General features: G+C 43.7%; 1 pseudogene; it reads left to right on the top strand.

The window, feature by feature from the left end:
• The first annotated feature begins 2,488 nt into the window (after positions 1–2,488).
• Positions 2,489–4,381, top strand: LOC129507209 (lysine--tRNA ligase-like; annotated as a pseudogene).
• Positions 4,382–8,177: the final 3,796 nt, after the last annotated feature.

Genomic DNA, 8,177 nt, shown 5'->3' with positions numbered 1-8,177 from the left:
AACTGTGCAAGGAGCCTTGGTGTCCATCGAAAGATGAATGGATAAGGAAGATGTGATTTATGTATACAATGGAATATTACTCAGCCATTAGAAATGACAAACACCCACCATTTGCTTCCATGTGGATGGGACTGGAGGGTATTATGCTGAGTGAAGTAAGTCAATCGGAGAAGGACAAACAGAGTATGTTCTCATTCATTTGGGGAATATAAATAATAGTGAAAAGGAATAGAAGGGAAGGGAGAAGAAATGGTTGGGAAATGTCAGAAAGGGAGACAGAACATGAAGACTCCTAACTCTGGGAAGTGAACTGGGGGTGGTGGAAGGGGAGGAGGGTGGGGGGTGGGGGTGAATGGGTGATGGGCCCTGAGGGGGGCACTTGACGGGATGAGCACTGGGTGTTATTCTGTATGTTGGCAAATTGAACACCAATAAAAAAAATAAATTTATTATTATTCACCATGTCCAAGTGGTATTTATCCCTGGTATGTAAGCCTGGTTCAACATTCATAAAACAATCAACGTGATAGATCATATCAACAAGAGAAATACAAGAACTACAAGAACTCAAGAAATACAAGATCCTCTCAATAGATGCAGAGAAAGCATATGGCAAAATACAGCATCCATTTTTGATCAAAACTCTTCAGAGTGTAGGGATAGAGGGATCATTCCTCAGCATCTTAAAAGCCATCTACGAGAAGCCCACAGCAAATAATTTTCTCAATGGGGAAACACTGGGAGTCTTTCCACTAAATCAGGAACAAAGGGACAGGGATGTCTCCTCTCAACACTGCTATTCAACATAGTACTAGAAGTCCTATCCTCAGCAATCAGGCAACAAAATGATATAAAAGGCATTCAAATTGCAAAAGAAGAATCAAACCTTTACTCTTTGCAGATGACATGATACTATACGTAGAAAACCCCCAAAGACTCCACCCCGAGATTCCTAGAACTCATACAGCAATTTGGCAGTGTGGCAGGATACAAAATCAATGCCCAGAAATCAATGGCATTTCTATACACTAACAATGAGACTGAAGAAAGAGAAATTAAGGAGTCAATCCCATTTAAAATTGCACCCAAAAGCATAAGATACCAAGGAATAAACCTAACCAAAGAGGTAAAGGATCTATACCCGGAAAACTACAGAACTCTTCTGAAGGAAATTAAGGAAGACACAAAGAGATGGAAAATATTTCATGCTCATGGATTGGAAGAATTAATATTGTAAAAATGTCAGTGCTACCCAGGGCAATTTACACATTAAATGCAATCCCTAACAAAATACCATGGACTTTCTTCAGAGAGTTGGAACAAATCATCTTAAGATTTGTGTGGAATCAGAAAAGACCCCAAATAGCCAGGGGAATATTAAAAAAGGAAACCAGTGCCAGGGCATCGCAATGCCAGATTTCAGGTTGTACTACAAAGCTGTGATCAAGACAGTGTGCTGGCACAAAACAGACACATAGACCAATGGAACAGAATAGAGAACCAACCCAGAAGTGGGCCTTCAACTCTATGGTCAGCTAATATTCGACAAAGCAGGAAAGACTATCCACTGGACAAAGGACAGTCTCTTCAATAAAGGGTGCTGGGAAAATTGTACAGCCAGGTGCAGAAGAATGAAACTAGACCACTCTCTTTCACCATACACAAAGATAAACCCAAAATGGATGAAAGATCTTAATGTGAGACAAGATTCCATCAAAATCCTAGAGGAGAACACAGGCAACACCCTTTTTTGAACTTGGCCACAGCAACTTCTTGCAAGATACATCTATGCAGGGAAGGGAAACAAAAGCAAAAATGAACTATTGGACTTCATCAAGATAAAAACTTCTGGAAAGCAAAAGACACAGTCAACAAAACTAAAAGACAACCTAGAGAATGGAAGAAGATATTTGCAAATGACCTATCAGATAAGGGGCTAATATCCAAGATCTATAAAGAACTTATTAAACCCAACAGCAAAGAAACAATCCAATCATGAAACGGGCAAAAGACATGAACAGAAACTTCACAGAGGAAGCCATAGACATGGCCAACAAGCACATGAGAAAATGCTCCGCATCCCTTGCCATCAGGGAAATACAAATCAAAACAATGAGATACCACCTTACACCAGTGAGAATGGGGAAAATTCACAAGACAGGAAACACCAAATGTTGGAGAGGATGTGGAGAAAGGGGAACCCTCTTGCACTGTTGGTGGGAATGTGAACTGGTACAGCCACCTTGGAAAACTGTATGTGGTTCCTCAAAGAGTTAAAACTAGAACTGCCTTATGACTCAGCAATTGCACTGTTGGGGATTTACCCCAAAGATACAGATGCAGTGAAATGTCAGGACACCTACTCCCCAATGTTTATATCAGCAATGTCCACAATAGCCAAACAGTTAAAGGAGTCTCCGTTTCCTTTGAAAGATGAATAGATAAAGAAGATGTGGTCTATCCCTTTCAGGTTGGGCCCTCAGGAAAGATGGCTGTGGTGCAGGGTGTTGAGGTGAAAATGGATGCCGGCGAGCTAAAACAGCAAAAATGAGTTAAAGAGGTACCTAAAAGCTGAGAAGAAAATTGCAGAGAAGGAAGCCAAGCAGAAGGAACTCAGTGAAAAACAGCTAAGCCAGTCCACTGCTGCTGCCACCAACCACACCACTGATAATGATGTGGGTGCTGAGGAGGAGAGTCTAGACCCAAATGAATACTTCAAGATCTGCAGCCAAGCAATCCACCAACTGAAAATCAATGGGTAAGACCCATATCCACACAAGTTCCATGTTGACATCTCGTTCACTCATTTCATCGAAGAATATGGTCACCTGAAGCCTGGAGACCACCTGACTGACATCACCTTAAAAGTGGCAGGTAGGATACATGCCAAAAGAGCTTCTGGGGGAAAGCTCATCTTCTATGACCTTCAAGGAGAGGGGGTCAAGTTGCAAGTCATGGCCAATTCCAGGAATTATAAATCAGAAGAAGAATTTATCCACATCAGTGACAAACTATGTCGGGGAGACATAATTGGAGTTCAGGAAAATCCTGGGAAAACCAAGAAGGGTGAGCTGAGCATCATTCCCTATGAGATCACACTGCTGTCTCCTTGCTTGCATATGTTACCTCATCTCCACTTTGGCCTCAAAGACAAGGAAACACGGTATCGTCAGAGATACTTTGACTTGATCCTGAATGACTTTGTGAGGCAGAAATTTATCATCCACTCTAAGATCATCACATACATAAGGAGTTTCTTGGATGAGCTGGGATTCTAGAGATTGAAACTCCCATGATGAACATCATCACTCCCATGATGAAGCTGTGGCCAAGCCTTTCATCACCTACCACAATGAGCTGGACATGAATTTATACATGAGGATTGCTCCAGAACTCTACCATAAGATACTGGTGGTTGGTGGCATTGACTGCGTTTATAAAATTGGACGCTAGCTCCGGAATGAAGGAATTGATTTGACCCACAATCCTGAGTTCACCACTGTGAGTTCTTCATGGCCTATGCAGATTATCATGATCTCATAGAAATCACAGAGAAGATGATTTCAGGTATGGTGAAGCACATTACGGGCAGTTACAAGGTCATGTACCATCCAGATGGCCCAGAGGGTGAAGCCTATGAGATTGACTTCACCCCATGCTTCCGGAGAATCAGCATGGTAGAAAAGCTTGAGAAGGCCTTTGGGGTGAAGCTGCCAGAAACTAAGCTCTTTGAAACTGAAGAAACTCACAAAATTCTTGATGACATCTGTCTAGCAAGAGCTGTTGAATGCCCTCCACCTCGGACCATGGCCAGGCTTCTTGATAAGCTTTTGGGGAGTTCCTGGAAACAACATGCATCAATCCTACATTCATCTGTGATCACCCGCAGATAATGAGCCCTTTGGCTAAATGGCACCGCTGTAAAGAGGGTCTGAGTGCTTTGAGCTGTTTGTCGTGAAGAAGGAAATCTGCAATGCCTACACCGAGCTCAATGACCCTGTGCAGCAGCGGCAGCTATTTGAAGAACAGGCTAAGGCCAAAGCTGCTGGCGACGACGAGGCCATGTTCATAGATGAGAACTTCTGCACTACTCTGGAATACGGGCTACCCCCTCACCGCTCGCTGGAGCATGGGCATCGACCATGTCACCATGTTTCTCACAGACTCCAATAACATCAAGGAAGTACTTCTGTTTCCTGCCATGAAACCCGAAGACAAGAAAAAGAGTGGAGCCACCCCTGAAACATTACAGAGCATGACAGCTGGCACTTCTGTCTAGAAAAGCATCACTGCAAGTCCTGTAACTCAGGCCTCTCTGCATCTTGCACAAGTTCAAGGACTGCAGGGGAGTTCTCATGTGTTGCTGTCCATTTGACAATCACAGTTCAGTTCAGCTATGAGAATAGAGAAGAGGAATTAAAAAATTCCTTTTTACTTCTTGTTCCCAAATAAACCATTTGTCTCAAAAAAAAAAAAGATGTGGTCTATATATACAATGGAATATTACTCAGCCATTAGAAATGACAAATACCCACCATTTGCTTCAACATGGATAGAACTGGAGGGTATTATGCTGAGTGAAGTAAGTCAACTGGAGAAGGACAAACATCATATGGTCTCATTCATTTGGGGAATATAAAAAATAGTGAAAGGGAATAAAAGTGAAAGGAGAGAAAATTAGTGGGAAATATCAATGAGGGTGATAGAACATGAGAGACACCTAACTCTGGGAAATGAACAAGGGGTGGTGGGAAGGAAGGTGGGGGGGTTGGGGTGACTGGGTGATGGACACTGAGGTGGGCACTTGGTGGGATGAGCACTGGGTGTTTTGCTATATGTTGGCAAATTGAACATATAATAAAAAAGATATAAAAAAAATAAAGTTGATAGAAATTAATATACTGTCTTAACTATATGATTTGTGTGAAGTTGATGTATTCCATGTAGTTCTTGAAGGGCTAGAAAATCAGCAGATAGAAAAGAAAACCAGCATAAGGCCAGTGAGAACCAGATGTGCTAGAGGATGTGATGGTTTGCCTTCTGGTGCAGACATCTTTTTTTAAGATTTTATTTATTCATTAGAGAGACAGAGAGAGAGACACAGAGACACAAGCAGAGGGAGAAGCAGGCTCCATGCAGGGAGCCTGACTGGAGACTCGATCCCCGGTCTCCAGGATCAGGCCCTGGGCTGAAGGCGGCGCTAAACCACTGACCCACCCAGGCTGTCCCAGATGCATACATCTTGAGGGAGCTGGAGGAGTCTTTCCTGGGAGGGCCCAAGGGTAAGTCCTTGATGGGAGCACCAGGGTCAGGGCTGGAGAGGGAAAAGGTAGCTGATGTCTGACGCTGGCTGCTAAGTCTGGCAAGAAGACGGCAGGAGAGCAGTGGAACCACAGGACCCTTGTAGTGAGAGTTATGCCCTTCACAATAGCAAACAGGAGGGAATACACAGAAGGAGGCTTGGGACAGGGAATCTGGAATCAATGGTGAAGGTGTGTTCTTAGCAAAGGATGTTTTTGTCATGATGCCAGAAAATAAGGTCAAGGATATAGCAAGAATGGACTGGTTTCCCAGATCCTGATATACTAATGTGTAAATGTATGTGGAGTAAAATGTGAATGGGAGCAAAGTAGATATGCAACCAGGAAGAGGGTACAAATGTTTACACAGCAAGTAATAAATGTTCTTTATTTTTGAGAAGATCCCAAAAACAGTTTGGACAAAATCTGAATGACAACTTGGTAAGTGGTTAATAAGAGGAAACAGAATTGCTATAAATAATTAAGGCTGTGATTAGGGCATATCCGTAGGGTCTTCCCCACCATCCCTGGACTACCTGCAGCTCAATCAGGAGATTTTCTAAGTCCTTACTAAGGAACTTTTATAAAACTGAAGCCCTACCTCAGACTCTAGATTCATCAGAAATTTGGCCTGAAAATGCCTTCTCACCTTTATGAAAATCAGGATAAAGTTGACTATCCCAGCCACTTCCCTTCTTGTATGTAGAGTCAACTCAAATTTAGCTCCTTTGTAACCTCAGAGGTGAGGGAGAGACTGCCATCACAACTGCAGTAGCTGGCTAGCCAGAGTCATCACAGTATCCACAAGGAAGGATGAAAGCCCTGTCCTGTCTGTTCCCACACCAGCACTGGCCTCACAACCACAGGCAAGAGATTTGGAAGGCCAAAGAGGAGAAGCAGTATAAACACTCAGAAGGAGAGTGCAGAGCTCAGGCCTGGATGCAGCTTACTCATATTGCTGCCTATGGCTGGGGCACCGTGCACCACTGGGTGGTGGCCCACTCCACCCTCCAGGTCTCCCTGGACTTCTTGCTTCAGCTTCTCTGAATCTGAACCAGGCATGTGTGCACCTCTGTGGCTGAGAGAAGAGTTTCTCCAGATCACTCCCATTGTCAAGGCTGGGGGCAGTGAGACAGACACCGGTTCCAGTTTCTCTCTGTTCTCTACCACTTCGCATCTAGCTCTTCTGCCTGTTCCCAGCTTTCCATCACCAGACACAGAAGAATGGCCTTTTGTCAACATCTCTCCCAGCTCCCACAACTGCATGAGGTGTGGTCCTATGTGGCTCCTGGCCCATATCACACACAGCGTTTTGCTTCTCAGCCCAACAGTTATGCCATAGGTTGCGATGATTGCAACATATGAGCATCTTTGATCCTACAGTTGTCAATTCTGGGGTTTTCCCTCCTAAATGTTACTAGATGGAGTTCAATAAAAGGAGGAATTCTAATGATCCAAAGTATCCATATTTGGCATTCTGTAGAAAAGGTTGCTGGGCTTCTGACAGCTGCTTCTGTAGATTCTGCCTACTGAAAAGAACAGATGAAGAATCACATCAAAGTGCTTGATGCATGGCACATCTATCTCAGCCCCACCCCATCAACAAACTTCCAGCTGATCTGCTGGCTGAGGCCTTGAGGACCAACTCAGTAAGGCATGCTGCATCCAAAACCCTACCAGTGGCCTCATGAGACTAGGGTCTGGGGTCTTCCCTCTCACTCCTGTGTGTCGGTGGTGGCACCAGTGGCCTCAGGAGGCCCAGATCCAAAACCACAGGGGTTCTCTATGAGTAATGTTTGAGTGCTTCCCTGATGCCCTATGATGTCAGTCTGTGGACATAACAAGAAATCATTAGCCTTGATTCTAGTGTTTCCTGTTCATTGGTCTATCAGCTAGCTTTGATGAACACCAAGCTACCTCCAAAATTTAGTGGCTTAAAGATTATTTATTAGAGAGAGAGAGCAAGTGAGTGGCAAGAGCAGAGGGAGAGGGACAAGCCGACTTCATTCTGAGCACAGAGCCTGACACAGAGCTTGATCTCAGGACCCTAAGATCATGACCTGAGTGAAATCAAGAGTAAGACAGTTAACCAGCTGAGCCTCTCAGGTGCCCCAAAATTTAGTGACTTAAAACAACAACCTTTTTATTTTTTGGTTCAATATTCTATGAACTGCAATTTTGGGCTGGGCTCAGCTAAGTAGTTCTTCCACCAGCTTTGATTGGCATCACTTATGCATCTGAGGTCTGCTGCCGGTCAACTGGGCTTCCCTGCCTCTGGAAGCTGGGCTGCTAGGGGTGATAAATCCACATTATGTCTCTTTGTTCAACAGGCCAGCCTAGTTTCTTTATGTGGTGGAAGTCAAAAGGGTCCAAAGAACAACAAAAGAAAGTAAGCCCCAGTAGACATCACTCTTCAAGTTATATTATATTTGGTATTGTCTCATTAACCAAAGCAATCCACGCTTCACTATTAAATGTTGAGGTGTTGAACGGTTTTTATTGATTTTAGGTTGAACGGTTTTTATTGATTTTAGGGGGGGGATATTTCTATTTCCTGGATCTGAATGCCTGTTTCCCTTCCCAGATTAGGAAAGTTTTCAGCTAGGATTTGTTCAAATACATATTCTGGCCCTCTGTCCCTTTCGGCACCCTCGGGAACCCCAATGAAACGTAGGTTTTTCTTCCTCAGGTCGTGGTTTATTTCCCTTAATCTATCCTCATGGTCTTTTGTTTGTCTCTTTTTTCCTCAGTTGCCCTCTTTGCCATCATCTTGTCTTCTATGTCACTCACTCGTTCTTCCACCTTGTTAACACTCGTCGCTAGGGCTTGTAGTTTGGATTGCATCTCACTCAATTGATTTTTAATTTCTGCCTGATT

Source organism: Nyctereutes procyonoides, unplaced genomic scaffold (genome assembly GCF_905146905.1).
Source record: "Nyctereutes procyonoides isolate TBG_1078 unplaced genomic scaffold, NYPRO_anot_genome, whole genome shotgun sequence".
NCBI lineage: Eukaryota > Metazoa > Chordata > Mammalia > Carnivora > Canidae > Nyctereutes > Nyctereutes procyonoides.
Note: the sequence above shows the minus strand (reverse complement) of the source record. Positions and strands in the feature narration are given on the sequence as shown.